This window comes from Balearica regulorum, chromosome 1, assembly GCF_011004875.1.
Source record: "Balearica regulorum gibbericeps isolate bBalReg1 chromosome 1, bBalReg1.pri, whole genome shotgun sequence".
Classification (NCBI taxonomy): Eukaryota; Metazoa; Chordata; class Aves; order Gruiformes; family Gruidae; genus Balearica; species Balearica regulorum.
In genome coordinates this window covers 25,860,999-25,882,376 of record NC_046184.1, presented here as the reverse complement: position 1 = coordinate 25,882,376, position 21,378 = coordinate 25,860,999, and positions in this window count along the sequence as shown.

The following is a 21,378-nucleotide window of genomic DNA, read 5'->3' as shown; positions in this document are numbered from 1 at the left end:
GGTTGGTTTTTTTTTGGCACTGGTATTCCTCTAACCCCACCGTGAGCTGGTGTAGGCAGGGAGCTAAGCTGGCAGGGCTTTAACCATTTTATTGCCTGGAAGAAGATTACTGTTGGTCTGTCTCCCTCAGCTGGACTATTGCTGGGGAGGGTATAGAAAGTGCTGGGGCAGCAAACAGCTGGAGTCAGTCAGTTCCACTACCGTCAAACCATAAAGAGAGCACTTTTACAGAATCAGCGTGGCACTTCTCTTAGCAGAGAACAAAGCCACAGCTAAAATATAGGGCATATCACATATCATCAAAGTCAGGTAGACAAAAGGAAGTTTCCATGTCTTATTTTAACCACATCTGGTCAACAGATCTTTCTCTTAATGGGTTTAACATACTCTGATACCGACTGCTCCTTGGTAGGGGATGGTTATTTGAACATCAATCAAGTAATTTCTTTAGTAAATTCTCACAACACATTGAAGCTTCAGGCATACCGTAATCTCCAAATGAGCAAGTAAATACCCAGTGGGAGCATTGCTCATGAAAAGAAAGACTTTGTAGCTTTTACTTCTAAATGATGATCTAGATATATCTTAGTTTGACAGTTATTTCAGTGCTTAATATATGAAATTTTACTACATTCCGCTGATGATGTATTAGGTTACACTGTCTATGTAACAGACTAATAAGGTCAGTATGCTAAAGGAGGCTGGCTCCTTTGATAAGCAAACAATGTTTTGCTTTTGCAATACAAACAAACATTTTAAAAAGATTACCTAAGTAGCAGTATCAAATTATTAGAAGGAGAAATAATACTATCTGCACAATAACCAACACCTCAGAATACATCTGTATCAAAGTCAAAGAAATGACTAAAACTTGAGAATGGCCACGATTAAATCCTGTTGGTTATTTACCTGGCTGAAAGGCCGCCACAACTCATGCAGGGTAGAGTCGCAGTTCCCTGGCAATGTGGCAGCTGGCAGGAGCCCAAGGAAGAGGGGGTATGCCAGACCCCACAGTGTCTCAAGAAGGCTCTGAGTTCCTCTTTTCTTTTTTTTTCCCCTGATTTTCCTTATGATTATTCCTTTTTTTCTAATTTTTTTTTTTTTTTTTGTAATTTGCCTTGTAATGAAATGGCTATGGCCATTAAGTGGAGGTCTTCCATAAGAAGCAGAAATAATGTCTATACCTACAAGAGTTTATTTTCCTTTTCTTTGTTGTCTGTGATGAATTGACCATTTTTTCTTCTGTAGATTCAGAAATTCAGTGTGGAGCAGAATGTGTTACATAGCCACATACGTTCTAAATGTTTCATCATGACATAGTATGTTCTAAATTTACAGTTTTTAAATCCAAAATACTTACAGTTATTTCAAACAGTAAAACAGCAAAATAGCTTGTTTTTCTCATTAAACTATTAAACTCTAAGAAAAACATATACTGTAACTAGTTATTTTGCAAATGTCAGAAACCGAGGCGTCTTAAGAATTCAGGTACATTGGGCCTGAACAAAGATGACCTTGTTGGCCTTACTCACATCTTTGACAAGTTTGTTTGCTAGTGTCTCTAGCATTTGACCTAAACTTACTTTCTTGTATCTCTCATAACTACTAATTTTTACTAAGTGAAATTATAGCACCGCACTGTGTTTATTTTTTCTAAAAATGAAAACATTTTCTTCATGTAATTACAGGAAAGCTAAATGTGATGCATGCCTTATTTAGCATCCTAGGGCTAATGGGGATTAAAAAAACCCAAAGTACAGAAGCCAACCCTTTCAGGTGCTTTATCTTTAGGCTGTTGATTATTGCCTCCGGCAATAGATGTTCTGCTAATCAGTCACCAGTCTTGATTTTCAGTTCTGGTATCAAAGCAATCCTGGTGGCTTTTAAAAATTACTTTTTTTCTGTAAGCCTAAACTTCCTGTTTGTACGCTCTAAACTAAGATCTTTCCGTGGAGTTTTCAATGAGCCAGCCTCAGACTGCTGGCAGAGACCCAGCTCTCCAAAGCTTGGAGAATCAGCATTTCCTACATTTCATAGGATAAGTATTACAATGCTGTTTTAAAGCAGATGCAAACCCTAGGCCTTCTTTTAAATGTTACATGGGGAAAAAATAAGAAAAAAAAAAAAAAAGAAAAGAGAAGAAAGTTACTTAGAGAATGGTGCAGGCAGTTTGCCTTGAAGCAGTTGGAAAATGTGATTTTCACCAAGTTATGAGTAGCTTAATTATAAGTAGAAACTAAAATGTGTAAGTACAACATGAAGCCCTCTCCTTTCTCCTCTTCTGCCTCTTCCAGTGAGAACATGTATGAAAAAACCTTGTTAGCTTTCTGGCTGGTGTCATCAATTTTTTATATAAACAGTATGGATGTGTCTGAAAGAGAATGAGTTATTTAGTGTTTGCCCTATGATGTGGTAGGTATTTAAAATAGATAACTTCTCATTTTTGTGACTTTTCCCCCTATTACTACCAGACATTAATGTGCAAGCAGCCAAAATATCAGGTCTATGATATCAGAAATCTGAGTAACAAGGGATAGAAAGGATGGATATCAAAGTAATTAAAAAAATCCAAGTCCAGAGGATGGATTTGAACACCTCCAAAGTCACTGATGCACTGATCTTGACCAATATTTCACAGATATCTCCTTTTTCTGTAACATCAAAATAAACTCCATGTCCAAGCAATCCCAAACTTTCAGATTTGTTTGTTGGGTTTTTGCCCCCTTTATTTAGATCTATTTTTATTTGAAGTTAAGTGCATCTGAATATAAGAGGAAATCTGTATGTAAGCGAGCAAAAGTCCACTGGAGTCAGTATAATTGCAATTGCTACAGTAATGTGACATTTTGACCCCAGTGTTTCTTGTTTCATTTTCCTCCCTGTGAGTGCATCTAGTATTAATTCTTATAGACTGACAATAGTAGAGACCAAAGTCTTCTGTACATTATATATGATGGGTAGGTTAGAGGAAGCTTTCTTATCTTGTTTGGTAAAGCATCTTAATTGTTACAAGGGCTATTCCTTGTATATTATGTCCTATTAATTCCATATGAAATATAATATTTTTTTGAGAAATCAGGCCATTTGGTGGTAACGAGGACAGGTTATTCTGTTATTTAGACAGAAGCAGTGGAAGGTGGTAGTTTTCTTTGCCATATAGGACTCATAAATATTTGTCTTAACATCTGGTACATAAGTATTAGCACAGATGCAGTGAAATATTGCTGGCTTGAGGTCTTATAAGCAGTGCGTAATGAGCTAGAGACCCACATGAAATCTGCATGCAGTGATAAAGAGCAAAATGGCAATCTTTTGTAAAACCTCTAGTCTGTGCATGCGGAGATCTTATGGTTCCCACATATGACATTATTGACTCTAAGCAGTCTCCCAAAGAGCTTTAGAAGTCCTAAAAATCAGTGCTCCAATTTTAGATGAGGAGCATCTGAGGAACACTTCCAACTGAGATTGTACCCATTCAGATCGAGAACAAGCATCACCAGCTGGAAACTGTAGATGCCCCGAGACAGACACACTACGGATGGTATTGTTCATGAATTGCACTGTGAAAGGTCATGAGCACCACTCTGAACATCTTGTAGTAGCATGAGAGCTCTTCTTTTCCACATAATGAAGCTCCTCCAACTACAACTCTTCCGCATAGGAAACATATAAAGCTTGCTTCCAAGTTTATTAATGCTTCATTTCAGCAAGATACTGTTCCCAACACATAAGGTCTCAACCAGCTCATATCTTTCTCAGGGCACAGCTCCATGCATCCTGCTGCTTGCTCACAAAAAGGGAAATTCCTCCCCTCCCTCCCAGCCTGTCCTTGCTAAATCGCCTGTATCCATCCATTGCACCATCTCTGTTGGGTAAGCTATCCCATGACATCACTGTGATGCTAATAAGATATTGTAGCCCTGCAACTGCATTCAGACCTCTAATTCGTCCTTCCATTCTCTGTGCTGCATGCATTAATGTAGAGGCACTTCAGATGGGCACCCAGGAGTGCTGATTTCCCGGAAAATGTGTGAGAGCTTTCCCCATAAAACCGTACTGTTGGCACTTCCTTACTGATGTGCGTTTGCTTAAGTTGACTTCTTTCACCCTGTTCTGTTGATTACACATCACCTTGCACCAGTTCCTTACTTGATTGTAGGTCATCATCTCCCTCCCTTGTTATTCCTAGTTTAAAGCTCTCCTTACCACATTGGCCAGCCATTTGGCAGAGATGCTTTTGCCTCACTTTGTCAGGTAGATCCTGTTTCTTCCTAGTAGTTGTTGACCATCAGATAGGGTCCTATAAACATAAAAACCAAATCCCTGTCATTGATGCCAGCTGCATGATGCTGGCTGGTGATCTGCAGTATCTGCCCGCTCCTCCTCAAGCCCTTCCTTTCCTTTCTCTGGCAGGATCAAGCAGAAAACCACCTGGGCCCGTATGTCCTTGACCCTCACCACCATAACCATATAGTTATGTGTTCATGGCTTCCCCTGGCAATATCATCGCTGCTCATGTGGAAGAGCAGCAGACGATAATAGTCTAAGGCCTCACAAGTTTCAACAGTCCTTCTTCAACATCTGAGATACAAGCTCCAGCAAGAAGGAAATGCCCTTTGCCAGTGGTGAGTTCAGCTGATGGAGACCTCCTTCCCCACAGCAGGGAGTCTGCCCCTACTATCACTTGCCAGTTCCCCCTGGTGTTGCTGCGGGGTCAGGCCTAGCTGGTGGAGCTGCTCTGCTGGACCGAGCTCCTGGCTGCTCAGCCGCTACCAGGGCATTCAGTCCAATTTGTAGATGTAGATCTGCAGATGGACCGGGACCCTTCCTCCTGTTGTTAGAAGCCACAAGCTTCCAGCCTTCATCATCATTTCTTTCCTCCCACCTATGTAGGTGCATGAGCAATGTGCTCTGTTTTTCACAACACAACTCAAATGATGAGAGAGGAATAGATGGACAGTCTCTCCATGTCCACCCACACCTTAGTGCTTAATCAAGATAACAACTCTTCCTGTCTTACCAACATGTAAACCATTGTCAGTCATTGTCATGTCTGTTTTTCTAGTGGAAAGGAAGGAATCTGATCTTGTGAGGAAATTCTCAGGGTGATAGGGCAAAAAGACAGGGTGGCTCAGCAAATATCTGGAGGGTAGAGCCTGTGCTCGGTTGGGTGCTTAGGTACTACTATAATAAAACCCATTAAATCTTATGTATCCAGAAATAGAAAGCAGCCTATATAATTAAGGATTCTGCCAGCTCACACAGTTGTCACCAGTATGGAATGACTGGACCCCATCCTTCTAAGCCTCAAGTGATGAGTAAGATAAAAAGTGCAGAAACATTGGTGATCAACCCATCCCTACTGTTGTACTTGGCTAGACCACAGAAAAAAAAAATTGCATCCTTAGCCGTAGATTAATAGGCACAACCCTGAAGAGGGGATTCTAGCTCTAACCACAGAGCGTTACAGAACTGGTAACGGAGGCATCTGACTGAAAGTGAAAAAGAGAACTTGGACAGCAAACACACTTTGTGTGAAGCAGATCCAAATGCAGGTGGTTTTAGGTCAAACAGATTTATCTAGAGAGCAGACTAGGCTACACCACTGCCCAAGCTAGTACAAGCAGCTCAGCTCTAATGAAAGGATCCTTGGAAACTGTGGAAACTCCAGGAGCAGACACCTGGTGATGCAGCAGAGCTTATGGCTCACCAGCCTTGAGATCACACTGCAAAAATGATCTTTTCAAGGATGAGAAGATGCAGTACTCTGAGACTAAAATACTGAAGCTGTGGCGGTTTGGACACTGAGGTTAGATGGCATTACTTTGCAGTTGTGGGGACGAGAACCAGAACTGTGAGAATCTCTGGAATGACTTGGAAGATGGCAGCTCCTCAGTTAACCCGCATTCACTCTGATACTGTTCGCTTGCCATCTTCACACTGGTATTATGCCTCTATGGATGTCACTGCTGTTGCTGAGAGTCTCAAAGTAGCACAGTAACAGTCATGGTGAAATGCAAGCAGACTATGGCTTTGCCTGCAGCTAACCAACTCCTGACTCAAAAGCTCTTCACAGTCCAGCTGGGACAGAGGTTCAGCCTTGCTGAGCAGTAAAATAAATGCGGCGGGGAGTTTCTGTTCATCTGGTCACAAACATAGTGGTTTTCTCAGCTCGGCAGTTCAGGAGGAAAAAAAAATATTTCTCACTGCTTTCCTCCTACCGCAGAGTTGACATGGCCACTGAAACTCAGATGTCTTTGAAGGAGGCTTACTTCAAAAGTCAGAGTAGTATGGTATGAGAAGCAGCCAATTTTAACAACAGTTTCATTAAGCAAAATGCCTTGTCGGAACTGACACCTCCTGTTTGGAGCAGGACACTCACTCCTTATGCATCAGCACTTTTAACTGTTTCTCATGCTGCTGGGTTCAATACTGTACAAGCTTAATACCATAGATTTTCTGACAAAGGAACAATATGGCTTTCAGTGAATTTAAAAAACCCCTACATGTTCCCAAATGAGACAACTACAGATAACTTTAATTTTAATTCAAATAATGACATTAAAACCCCATATATTCCCAAATGATACAACTATGGATAACTTAAATTTTAATTCAAATAATGACATCGGGAGAATGCTTGCTCTGTTTCATAGTAATGTGCTGTACAAACAGCATAGGAAAGAAAGATCTCATGAGGTACGGGAAGATGCAGCTTGCAAGTAGTTCAAGGCAGGCAGCCTTGGGTGTGTTTCCTACTCTGGTTTTGCTGGGTCTGTTCACCCAGTTTGTCAGGCTTGTGTTCAAGCCTCAAGTTAAATACTAGCTTCTGCATTGTCCAGACAGCAAAATCCCCTAGATTCCCCTCTAAAAATGCAAGGAAAGCCAGCTTTTTCAAATAAGCACAAACTTCTTCCTCCCTCAGGTCCGTACAGTAGGCCATGCCCTCCCTGTCTTTTCAGCCTATGTCTCTGTAGGAAATGTTCTAAAGGTTGTACAGGTGCCTCCCTGTGTAAGTGCACAAAATGGCTTACACTTCTTAAATAAAGCACTAACAGCCCTTTCTAGCAACGTTCCCAAAACATAAGACAGCAGTTTTGTTATTTACCACATGTATTGGCCTGAATGTGCTTTGGGTTTTGTTCCTTTTACTTGTGGTTTTTTTCAATTATTTTTTATTTCTATTTTAACAATATAGCTTGTCAAAAGGAAATCTATTTAGTACTTTTTAAAAAAATAATCTAGGAAAGACTTGAATTCTGAACTGTTATTACTTGCAATCAATCTTTTATCCTGCAAATGGAAACAGCAGTGAAGGGAAGTGAAAGGAAAGGGAAATACTGGAGGAGTGAGAGTCTGTTACGCTGTTGCACTGTCAGTGTCTAGACAGGACATACTGAAGCTAAAGTCACTTGACTTACACTAGACAGAAGTGTTACTGTAGCAGATTTGTGGTACAAAGTATCCTTTTGATGTACTTTCCTTCTTAAAGTACTGTATTTCTGTTAAAAATTCACTGAAGATGTTTCTCCCAGTATGCTGGTTTGAATTATCCCTAAATCCTTTCCTTTTAGAATATGCCAAGACTGTTACTGGTTGATCAGATAAAGTCACACGTAGTTTTCATAGAATATTAGGAAGAAGCTGAAAGGGACTTTTAGTGGTCACCTAATCCATCTTTCTACTTCCATCAGAATCAGTAATACACTAACCTTTCCTTACAACTGTTGCTTCATATTTGTATCATCTCCATCTGGTGATGGAGAATCTAGGTTCCACAAGTCATCCATACCATTACCTACCTATGTTTATGATCCTAAAGTCTAACCTAAACCTTCCTTGCTGTAGTACAAGCCCATTTCTTTGTATCCTCTACAGCGATGACAGAGAACCAAGTATTTCCTTTGCCTTTGCTATTAGCCTTTTATGTATTTGAAGACTTTTTTTTTTTTCTATTTTCTCTCAACCTTCCCTAACCAGACTGAGAGAAAGGCACGCTTCCTCTGACCAGTGTTCACAGATCATGTTTACCAGACTTTCAGTCTCCTTCTCTGGATTACAGTTTCTTTGAAACACGGTGCCCAAACCTCGACACAACTCTCCTATTTAGGCATTACCAACATGCAGTTATCTATGGCACACAGTTCTCTTACATGATGTTTTCTTCCATTTATGCTACAGCAATCCTGTTGACTGATGTTTGGCTGTGGCTGTGTATGACCCCTACATCCTCCTCTGTACAGCTGCCACCCTGCTGAGAGTTTCCAGTCCTATATTTATACACCTTGTTTTTCTAATGAAATTGTAGCCTTCTTTATACCATTTCTGCTATGTGTCAAGATCTTCTTGAAGTTAATCCTGTTCTCTAAAGTCCTCACAGGCTTTTGCATATTGGTTGTATCTGCTTATTTAACAATGAGATACTTCATCATCTGGAGTGTTAATGGGAGTAGTGTTCTGTACTAGAACCAGGACAGACCACTGGGGATTGCACAGCACAAAGGGATTTTGGCATTATATAGCTGAGTTAAGGGTTTTTTTCCATCAGTGTTGAATCCATGCCATAGCAGTTTTCTCTAAATCTCATATGCCAAGATTGCTCCTGAAAAATCTCATGAACGGCAGAGTTCATAACCCCACTACCTTCAAGGTATATGACATCCACTACTTTTCTCCTATCTATGTGGCCTGTTACCTTGGTTAGGTCATCACCTAAATAATTTTAATCTTCTTTAGTGTGATAGAGCCTCTAATGTTTGCCTGAGGAAAGATGTTTGGGTCTCATGGTATTTGAAATAACATTTCTCCTGCGTTAATAGAATCTTCATTGATTTCACGGCAATTAGGCAATATCTGCCCACCTAATCACAAAACAGATTTAAAATCACAGAATGGTTGCTATTTACATATAACCATTTCTTAATTGAAATAACCAGAAAATCTTACACTTTTTGAAGCTGCTTTTGGGGGATTAGATTTTATTTCTTGTAGCAGTATTACAAGCTGTCTAAATGAACACAAACTGCTTACAGAAACATATACCAGGATTTCTGTAGGAAATCTTCCCTTCCTGTATTTAAGACTAATCTGGTATTAATGTGTATCTTTAATCTAGTTCAATTAATTGTGCAAGGGCTGTTCTGAACTTAAGAGCACTTATGGACATATAAGAAATGTAGCAGTAGAGAGCAGTTGATTATCTTTTGGTAGCAGTGTGCTTCACTTGATGCAATTTCTCTAACTGAGGCCTGAATGATGGAGCTGGAACTTAGATTTCAGCTGGAGGGAGGGGTTCCTGGAGTAAAACCTCAGAACCAAATGCCATTGCATGTTCAGAGTGCTTTGCTCATTAATCTGCTCCTACCAAACCATGTGGGAGTGGAAAAAAAAAAAAAAAAATCCATAAAATAGCTTTATCTACTTCCAGCAGTGAACAGTCTGGCTAGAAAATTTCTGATGAAATATTTTCTCATCAGGATATGCCATTCACTGAAATCAAAATGTTCCACAAGAGAATTTCCATTTTTGACCAATTTCCAATGGAATCCAGGCATGTTTCCAAGACAACTGAGCCTGCCAGTTTGCCTGTCTGTCTTCTCAACAGCCCTTCTGGCTGGTTCTAGGGGATCTTGGGCTTACAGACTCCTTCGCTTTGGGGCTGACAGAGTGGTGAGGGCTGGGAGGGAAGGACCTTCCAGCTTGTGGCTTCTTGGCAATCCCGATTCCCCAGACATGCAGGGGGCGAGGCTGACAGGCTGCCCCAGAGCTGAGGCATCGTGCCACGAAAAGACTCAACACTCTTTGTTTCATGCCAAATTTTGAAATATTAAAATCTTCCACTGGAAAAAAAAAAATTGTATTTCTTCATACTGCTCTAATGAGTCTGTATTCCTGATCAGAGCCTAATACTGCAAGAGATTGCATATCTATTTTTACAAGCTGTTGTCTAAAATTACACAGATATTAATGGGGCTCTGACAGGCTGACTCCACATAGGTGTATACATGATAAAGGTCACACCTGAACATAAGACAAGGCAGTAGGTGCCCATGGTGATGTGGTTACATACCACTGCTATTACTAACACTTTTCTTCACAGTACTTAACAACAGATTAGTTCTTCCTTGAGCTACTAATAAGTAATATTCCATTTTACAGGCAAAAAACTGGCATGGAAAAGTTACTGGTTTGCTCAGAACCACAAAACATATCAATATCATCAGGTTTACTGTTCCACAGTTCAGTATATTCTTTTAAGAGTCCTAGTTAACATAAAATATCTTTTTTTGTGCCTTAGATGATAATCCAATTCTGCCTTCAGCCAATGAAAACAACACCTTCCCTGCCTGTTCTTTTCATTTTTCACTTTTCACATGCTAGTCTTACAATCAAGGCACTTACTGCCCTTACAGCTCAGCTCACAGAGGGACTATGTGACTGTTAGCCACTTCTATGTGATGGCACTGACTCTGTCTCATGCTTAGCCTAAGAGGGAACATGACCTATGTACTGATTCTGCTGCTGACTTGGGGATCTACAGAAAAAGGACAGTAGCAAACAGCTAGGGAGATGGTAGCGACTTAAAAGCCACATCAGATTTTTCTATAAAGGCTACTTGCTATTCATATTATTCATGGTCATTTGACATTCCCACACAAAAGTTTTTGGGACAAGCTCCAATAAACCTTTTGTGATGCACAATGTCAAATATAGAAAAACATACAATTAGAATTATTAAATGTAAAGAAAACTATTAACAATCTTCTAAGCTGGCATAGTGTGTAGCACGCAAAATAGTACAGCTTTGGTCCAGAAAGATCTTTTGAAACTTGATGATTGGGCCAACAGAAACCTCATAAAGTTGCAAGAGGGGAGATGCAAAGTTCTGCACCTGGAGCAGGATAATCCCGTGCACTGAGAACTAACTGACTGAGTAGCGGTGCTGAGGAAGAGGGCTGGTGTTAGTGTCACGGTGGATGCTAAGTTGAATATGAGCCACTAACATGGTGAGGGGATAGGAGCATGTGACGTACAAAGCCTGAGGGAGTTTGTCCAGCCTGAGGAGAAAGCCAAGAGAGTAATGCAACTGCTGCTTTAAACTGTCTGATGAGGGAGGGAGGGTTTAAAGATAAGACAGAGCTAGTCTCCTCGGAATTGCACAGCAAATGGACAAGAGTCCACATTCAAAACCTGCAACTAGGAAGATTTCAACCAGACAGACAGACACGAAGCCCGCAGTAAGAGAGATTATGCACAGTAGGAGAGATTGCCAACAGAGACTGTGGAATCTCCATCCTTGGAAATACTCAAAGCCTGATTGGAGAAGGTCTTCAGCATCTTAATCTAACTTTGAAGCCAGCCCTGCTTTGTGCATTAGGTTGGACCAGGTGATCTAGAGCAGACCTTTCCAATCTAAATTATTGTATGCCTCTGTAACTGTGCTCTCATGGTGAATAAGGCAAACCACATACTGGGCTTTATCAGGAGGACACTGGTCAGTAGATCAGTGGGAGCACTTATTCAGCACTCGTGAGGCTGTCCCTGGGATGCTATGTGCAGGTTAAGGGTCACCAGCTGAAGAAGGATGTCAAGAACTGGATAGGACCCACAACGCAGTCAAAGGCCTGAGACACTTGACTGATAAACTGTAGCTTATCAGCTAACTGGTTAGTATTAGCTTATCCTGTAAGCCAGAGCTTATGGGATTTGAACTTGTTCACTCTGGAGAAGAGGAGTCTCAGGGGTGATCTGATAGCAGCCTACAACTGCCTGAAGGACAGTTACAAAGACAACAGATCCAAACTCTTCTCAGTAGTGGCAGATAGCTTGACAAGGAGTGAGAGCCATAAAATGCCAATTGGGAGGTTCCATTTGGACATTAGGAGTAACTTTAACTCTAGGAGATTGAGTCAGCACAAGTCACCCAGAGAGACTGTGGAATCTCTGTCCTTGCAGGTTTGCCAGTCCTGATTAGACAAAATCTAGCTGACTTGATTTAATGTTGACTGTAAGTCTGCTTTGAGTGGGAGGATGGACCAGTCAACTTCCCTAAGTCCCTTCTAACCAAGATTTCTATGATTCCATTAAAATTATATTTTCTAAATTTCTATTTAATTAACATTAAACACAATTGTCTAGCTGAACCCAAAACCTCTGGAAGTTTCTTTGTTGCAAATAAACAGGATATCAGGGTAAGACGTACCATGAAAAAACCTCATTATGTTGTACTCATGATTTTTCCTAATCTTTTTTCCCCAAGTATATAGTACTAGCCACTGTCAAATACAGAGCTAAAGGGACCGTTAGATTGACCTGTCTATTAAGGAAAATACTAGTTCTGGATTCTTAAAGAGAAGTATCATGGCTCTTTCCACATTTGTAGAATCTGAACATTTGCTGAAGGTAATAAAAGTCTGTCTGTCTTCCAGTCAACAGTCATGGCCGGCAGACACAGTCTGTTCAGATACTGCCTCTGAGGGAGCATGAAATCCTGGTGCTATGCAACATCTGTGAAAGTTTTCCCATTGATTTCAGTGGAGCAGGATTTCAAGCAGATAGTCTTAATCTGACCACTTATGAGACTTGAAGACAGTGGTAATTTACCACTCACTTGACTAAAATTGAGAAGTATGTGTGTTCTAGAAAGTAAACTAAGCAAAAGGGTGTGCCTTGTGTAAGGATAAATATGTGTTGGCAAAGATGGATGGATTCTCCTTTGACTGTTTACCTAATATTCTTTGCACATGATAAATGAGTTTTAAAATATCCTTATTTTTGCTATCATGCCAAATACACTGCCATGTGATGAATATGGGGAAAATCCTGACTTCTTTGAAGTCATGGTAAGCTTCCCATTGCCTATATTGGCCAACACCTTGTATGCACATGAAATTTTAACAAATGTGGGCAAGAGTTGCTGGCAGAGTTGTATCTGAGACCAAATTACCTGTTATATAGGGATTAAATTTTATTTCCCACTTAGTCAAACATTCAGTCATGTTAAAGGATAACAACTACTATGCCACAGATGGAAAACTCAGAGGGACTGGGCAGCAGATGAAGGGCTGGTGTCTGAGCCTATCTCAAAGCTCAGGCTCCTCTTTCTGTCTGTTACAGCATTCTTAGGCAAACCCACATTCAAGTTTCTTGCCTTAAGGATGATCTTATTCCTTGATTTTCTTTCCAAAATACTAGGGCCCCAAGTTTACTCTCACTGACTTCAAAGTGAGCAGATTCACTCCCTCTGTGGATGCACTTTCATCTACTGTATTGGTATATTTCACATTCAATAGGCTATTTTTTAATGAAATTCCAAATTTTTATTTATACAAAACCTCTGGGTGGTTTTGACTCAATCTGAAATTTATGTACCTTTGGGCTCCTGCTACTATTTGTCTTGGCTTGCTTTGACAGTTCTCATTTCTCTGTATGTTGTAGTACTTGGGAACTCAATTGGTAACTATTCATGCTCTTGGGTAGGACTTTCAGTCTTACAACCTAACACCTCTCCAGGAGACAAAAAATCATAGAATCACAGAATCATAGAATATCCTGGGTTGGAAGGGACCCATAAAGGTCATCGAGTCCAACTCCTGGCTCCACACAGGACCAGCCCAATCAGAGCATACGACTGAGTGCGTTATCCAGACACTTCTTAAACTCAGTCAAGCTCGGTGCTGTGACCACTTCCCTGGGGATTCCAGTGCCCGACCACCCTCTTGGTGACGAACCTTTTCCTGATATCCAACCTAAACGTCCCCCATCGCAGCTTCATTCTGTTCCCTCGGGTTCTATCACTGGTCACCAGAGGGAGGAGATCAGCGCCTGCCCCTTCGCTCCCCCTCGTGAGGAAGTTGTAGGCCATGATGAGGTCTCCCCTCTGTCTCATCTTCTCTAGGCTGAACAAATCAAGGGACTTCAGCCTCTCCTCATATGTCTTCCCCTCTAGACCCTTCACCCTCCTTTGGACACTCTCCAATAGTTTTATATCCTTTTTGTACTGTGGCACCCAAAACTGCATGCAGTACTCGAGGTGAGGCCACACCAGCACAGTGTAGAGTGGGACAATCACTTCCCTAGACCGGCTAGCAATGCCGTGCGTGATGCACCCCAGGATACGGTTGGCCTTCCTGGCAGCCTGGGCACACTGTTGACTTATGTTCACCTTGCTGTCGACCAAGACCCCCAAGTCCCTTTCAGCAAGAAATATTGGATGCAAGAGCAAGAGAAGGAGTTAACTTTCTCAAGTCTTCTGCTTTGCTCCATTGACTACCCAACCAGTCAGAAAAACACAGCTGAAAAGGCATTTTATACAAGTGAAGTTAGGTGCAGGTCAATTTGGCACAGAGTGGAGAACCCCACCCCACCCAGAGAACTCAGAGATACAGGTATAAAATTAGTTACATCTATGCTCACCATTTCTGATGTGGGTTTCCAGTCCAACATATTCCCTCAGATTTTCTATCCCCAGTTTAGTTAATACACTGTCTAAATAGTTTCCAAGATCTCTGAAATAATCTAAGAACCTAAATCAGTTTAGTTGTAATGTAAATGGTCATCACACTCCAATTACACTGTGGTCTGGCGTTACAACTGAACTGGCATCGTGACCACATTGGAAAACTAGTCTGTGGCACTGCTCTGCCAAGCGTGCACGCTCGTACTTCACCTGTTTTAGCAGTAGGCTGCTGCTTTTATGAATTGCCTTCTGAATTACTGCTTTTTTGTCACTTGTCAAGGATTCCTAAGTGTCTGAGTGTCTGCATGTCCATATATCCAGGATGTACAGCCACTTCTCAAGTGCTTACTTGTGCTATAGTGTATAGACACAGCATGAGAGATTTATAGCATATGCGGCCCACTGTGCAACTGATTTGCACGTGCATTGGAACACATTTTGAACACTGATTTTTCAGCACATTGCATTGAAGTTCAATCTGCATGTGCACAATAGTTCTGATGTGTCTGGGATACATCAGGCTTCGTGCATGTGCAAATATGTATGAGCTGTCTGAAAGAAGTTACAGAGATACAGTAAGCAGGATTGGAAATAAGATGATGGTCTTTCTCTGACTTCTTTGGACTCACTAGCAGAATGAAATGCTGTCCAACACATGCCCATAGCATCACTGGTTTCAGACAACACAGATCTTTTCCCGAAGGCTGCAAGATAGTTTGAAATCAGAGGGCCAGGGTGCTCATAGGTAAGAAAACAAGAAGTATTCTCATCTCAGACTCATACCTTGGTAAAACCTATGTAAAAGATAGGATTCAGAATTAATGGCTATGCATGAATTGTTACTTCATTAAAGCCTGTGGTAGTACAGCATGACCTCCCCCTCAACCTGGCTGGCCAAGATGGACATCTGCCATGTGATCAGAATGAAGAAGGTATGGTGTATGACGAGACACTGCTGTGGCTATCTGCCTTACACACTTGATGGCAAGTGTGCAGGAAACTTCCTCTGAAGTAGAACTGTGCTTCCTGTAAGGGCACGGTGCTGTCCTTTTACCCCAGTGCTTTCAGAGCTCTCTCATGCAGCAGGAAACAAGGAACAAAATGTAAACCTGTAAATCAGGTACTGTGGTGGGTTGTCCTTGGCTGGAGGCCAGGCACCCACCAAAGTTGCTCTATCACTCCTCAACTGGACAAGGAAGAGAGAATATAATGAAAGAGTCGTGGGGTGAGACAAGGACAAGGAGAGATCACTCACCAATTACTGTCACGGGCAAGATGGACTCAACTTAGAAAAAAATTAATCCAATTTGTTATCAAGCAAAACAGAGTAGAGCAATGAGAAATAAAACCAAATCTTAAAACACCTTACCCCACCCCTCCCTTCTTCCCAGGCCTAACTTTACTCCTAATTTCTACTTCCTCCCCCCCAGCAGCACAGGGGGACGGGGAATGGGGGTTACGGTCAGTTGATCACACGTTGTCTCTGCCGCTCCTTCATCCTCCCAGGGAGGACTCCTCACACTCCTCCCCTGCTCCAGTGTGGGGTCCCTCCAATGGGAGACAGTCCTCCACCAACTTCTCCAACATGAGTCCTTCCCAGGCACCACAGTTCATGAACTGCTCCAGTATGGGTCTCTTCCATGGGGTTCAGACCTTCAGGAGCAAACTGCTCCAGTGTGGGTCCCCCACGGGGTCACAAGTCCTGCCAGCAAACCTGCTCTGGCATGGGCTTCTCTCTCCAGGGGTCCACAGGTCCTGCCAGGAGCTTGCTCCAGCGCGGGCTTCCCACGGGGTCACAGCCTCCTTCAGGTGCCTCCACCTGCTCTGGCGTGGGGTCCTCCATGGGCTGCAGGTGGAATCTCTACACCCCCTCATCCTTCCTCCATGGGCTGCAGGGGGACAGCCTGCCTCACCATGGTGTTCTCCATGGGCTGCAGGAGAATCCGTGTTCCGGCACCAGGAGCACTTCTTCCCTCTCCTTCTTCACTGACCTTGGTGTCTGCAAAGTTTCTCACATCTTCTCTCTCTGGCTGCAAAAGCTCCCACTAGGGTTTTTTCCCTTAAATATGTTATCCCAGAGGCACTACCACTGTTGCTGATTGGCTTGGCCTTGGCCAGCGGCCGGTCCGTCTTGGAGTCGGCTGGCATTGGCTCTATCAGACACAGGGGAAACTTCTAGTAGCTCCTTGCAGAAGCCACCCCTGTAGCCCCCCCCGCTACCAAAACCTTGCTATGCAAACCCACTACAGGTACCACCTCAATAAACCAAACTAAAAAATTAGGCTTGATTGCTGAAAGATACACAGACAGCTAGTGCTGCAGTAGCTGCTAAAAACTAATTTTGTTTTCTTCATATACAAGAAAACCACCAAACTTGCCCACAGAGCTTCCTGAGTCTCAGCTGACTGCACACATGTATGTGTGGTACAGTATATTTCTGCTGTAGTTACTTCCATTGTGTAGAGGGGCTAGTCTTGAATAAACTGAGCAATAGCAGAGGGTCTTAGCACAAACTAATATACTTACTGCTTCTTACTTCTCCCTTTCCACTGCCACAGACCTGTGAGTTCAGTAGGAGTACTCGCAACCACCCCTATACTCGAAGGTAACACTTTCTGTTGCAAGACATAGCTATTGGAACATCAGTAAATACCATATTATTTTCCCTCTTAGCTTGTAAAGCAAACTATGAAGCAATATCAATTTGACCTTAATTGCAGTGGCTCGAGGTATGAAAGTCTGTATGGGTACAGGTTTTTCCACATTGTTTTGCCAAAGTACTTCAGCTGTGATGTAGAGCTTGTAAGCTGTTCTGCTCCCGAGCCTGGGCTGAACTGAAACTGTCAGCTCTGATGATTTTTATGTTGTAAATGCAGACCCTGTGTGCGATAACTGTCTCAATTTTCACTTTAAACTACAGATTAAAAAATAAATTAGTTCAAATGCTACTGTAGCTTTAAGATCTTCAAGCTAAGGCCTTGAGAAAAGGAAGATATCTAAGTAATTTTTTGAAATTGTTTCTTGAAGAAAAGAATATTAGTATGGTGGTAACAGGTTACAACATTTAACACTGTAGCCTTGACATTTCTTATTAAATATTTAACTGCTGGCAACTGCGTACTTCACAAGCACCTGTGAAAATGAAACCTGGTTTTGAGAACACAAGGTTAATACTCATAAAATAAAGATGAGGACATGGATAAAAAGAAATATTATGAAGTTGTCACATCATTTATTAGCTCCAGGACAAGATTTGAGACATTCTGATATTTGCTTGCATGCATAATATTTTTTCTGTGGGGACAAAGGCTTGTAGACTCGCTGGAATAAGTGTATTTAATTAAAAAAACATTTGGGTTTGGGGGTTTTTGTTTGGTTGGTTTGTTTTGTTTTCAGGATTGTATGTAAAACACTCCTTGTATTTTTAAAGCAGACTATTTTGAAATGTGGTGGTCAAGGTAAAGCCAACAGATGGAGAACTTCACAAAGATAGCAACACTGTACACCTTTATACCCAACCTCCCATTTATAACCCATTGCAATTTCTTTTGCAATGATACTTTTAAAATAGGAAACATCTGAGTCATTTGGCTTTTGAGAGCTAAAGGTCGGTGCTGATCTAAGTCTCTGTAGGAATTTTACCCTGACAAGTAGATGAAACGTGGCAAATTAAGAATTATTTCTCTAATTCTTGCGTTAAAGTGCTTTTTCTTTCTTTTTTCTTTCTTCTTTCTTTTTTCTTTTCTTTTCTTTTCTTTTCTTTTCTTTTCTTTTCTTTTCTTTTCTTTTCTTTTCTTTTCTTTTCTTTTCTTTTCTTTTCTTTTCTTTTCTTTTCTTTTCTTTTCTTTTCTTTTCTTTTCTTTTCTTTTCTTTTCTTTTCTTTTCTTTTCTTTTCTTTTCTTTTCTTTTCTTTTCTTTTCTTTTCTTTTCTTTTCTTTTCTCTTCTCTTCCCTTCTCTTTTCTTCTCTTCCCTTCTCTTTTCTTCTCTTCCCTTTTCTTCTCTTCCCTTCTCTTTTCTTCTTCTCCCCCCCCCCCCCAGAATAATAAGAAATACCATAAAACTAGTAAAACGCCTAAGCACCTACAGAGCTTTTTTTATTATGCATTTATTATACATTGCACTTCTCTACCCATATTTTGCTGCATCATATGGGAGCATTTAAAGTTTGATTGTAAGTAAGGTCTAGTACCACCTAGTTTCAACAAGGAATACTCCAAGCTCCTGAGGAGTAACCTTGGCAAAAACTCCTCAGAGACAGCCTACGCAAGTCCATCTCTAGTTATTTCTGAGGACAGCAGTTCATTATTTCCTCTTCAGTATATTCTATCACTTGAATTAGTGATCATTTGAATTTTCCTAGTAAGGGCGGAAATACCAATTTAATGGCTGGTTAAACTGGGTGTAGTCATCTTGAATGAAATCTCAAAAGAATAAAAAATGAATGAACAAAACACTGATCACAAATAATGACAGTATTACATAGCTGGTATTGTCATATTTAAGCAATAGAATAGATGTTCTGCCTAGATACCTAGAATATACTAAAAGTAATTTATATTCTTACTCTTTCTTAAAAAACAATACATGCAAAATATCCAACCTATAAAATATATCACATCAACAGGCCTGGAAGTGAAGACCTCTGCTGAAAGTCAGCCATTCCTGAAACAAGCCTCAAAAAACTGGCTTTGTGCCTACTGACTGTGGTGGGACCGAGGATAAATGTTTTATATGTGCCGGTAGGTCATTCAGCATGTTCACCTCAGCTCTGTATCCGTTGGAAAGAAAAAGGGAAGGAACACTGTGGTACTTCACAAAACATGAGACAAACACACACACAAACACACACAGCTCAAGTACTAGTGTGCTGAAAGCTGTATAAGGATGGCCAGGAGTTGGACTTACAGGGGAGCTGCCGGCTCTCGGGCAGTTCATGCAGATGCTCACTGCTCTCTACTCCTGCGAGTGTGTCTCCCACCTGTCCCAAAGGACAGTCCCTAAGGAACAGTGAAGATTTCATTCTCTGTCCTCTGGCAGTGCTTTCAGCTCTTCTGTTGAAATTGCCAGCACAGATGCTGGTTAGTGGCAAGAGCGGTGATGATTTTGCGATGAAGACTTGTCTCTCTTGGGAGCTGGATGAAATCCATCTAACATTTTGCAGGACTTATTTCAGTAGACTGTACTACAACCTCTTTCAGTCACCATAAGTCTTACTTGATTCAGATGAGCAACAGATTCAGAAAACGAAGAGGAGTTTAACTACACTTTTGAAATTACATTACCATATCTATTCCTGTTTCTATATGTAGTCATATTTTCTTAGCACTGTTTCTGAGCCATAGTGATTTTTGACAGCTTGTTGCCTAATTTGATTCCCCACGAAGAGACACAAAACTGGATGGCAGATGAGATGCTTTTATTAGACACACTCACGTCCGTCAATGTGCTGGGAAGGACCAGGCAATCAGTTCTGCCTTGCCCTTGCCCTTCCAGCATGTTCACTGGTAACGGCCACAGCCACAGAGCAGCCCTCTGTGAGTCACTGGTTAATTTGTCCATCTCCCCATTGCTCTTTGGATGAGCCTGTGTGTTCTCTTTATATTCCTCCCTATACAGACAGCATAGAAAATTTTAGCTTGTGATCTGCTCTTCTTGTTTCACACCAAGGTTGATGTGATGTTCTGTGTACTTGCATTGATTTACTGTAACTACTATTTGTTATTATTTGCTTAGTTACTAGAGTGGTTAAGGCTTTAGGCTTGCCAAGAGAGCCATGGTGAACAAGTAAATCTCCAAGTGTGCAAAAGGTTTCTGTGTCACACAGCCCACAGAAGGAATAACACAAAGTTCAGAATACTGAAGACCCTACTTGCACAGAAGTGCCTCAGCACTTCCATTTCTCCTGTAAAATAGAGGGAGGTATTGTGGTATCCATGATATTGAACAGCAACCATGGGCAAAGAAAGACTTTTTTAGTGGCAACTTCTATGCGCAGTAAGTTATAAGCATATCATGGAGTGTCATGACTGTATTATGGAAAATATTCAAGTTGTCATATATAATAGGGGTGTAAGATAATACATTTCATGCTCTGCTCTGCTGGCAGTCTCGTAACCTTTTTAAATTCCTTGGCTATATTTACTCTTTTGCAGGCAAATAAATGGAATGCTGATGAAGCAAATGGAATTGAACCTTCTGGTATCAGTGGTGTATTTGGCCCTGCACAATGGTCAGAAAGTATCAAGCCACTTTCTGAATGTTAAAGTACAATTCATGATGTTGGAGTATAGTCGAGATGATAACTAATTTAACACAGCAGTTTCTGTCTTTAGTTTAAAGCAACATTTAAGAATTCTACATGCATCTGTAATTTCTACATATATGACTTGCTACGCAAAAGTACCATGACAAATACAGAGTTGTGTCATCTAGAAGAGTAATTCTTAACACTGAGAGAGTGGATGAAATAGAGTAGAATAGCATAGTTACAGTCGATCTGTTTTACAGATTATTTTTATATTATAATATAAAATTTGTAAAATTGCTTCAGGACCAAGAATAGGCTGTCCTATATCCCTGGAAATGTACTACTTTGCAAAAAAATAACAAGCAGAGGTGTGATTATCCAATTATCTGTGGGCTGGCTGTACTTACAAGGCACTCTGCTGCATGTACAACATGAAGTTCCACCAGTCCTACAACAGCTCTGAAAATCATAAACATGTTTCAAAAACCTTTGGTCCCTTAACTGAATTGTCCAACAAACCTTCTGTAATCAATGAATAGAGACAGGCATTTGCAGTTGGCTTGGCTGAATCACTCTCTAATGGTATATCTCTGTCACCACTGACTGTAAAGTAATACCTTAAGCAACAAATTTGGTACTTCAGTTAGGAGCCTAAAATAACCGAGATGAACT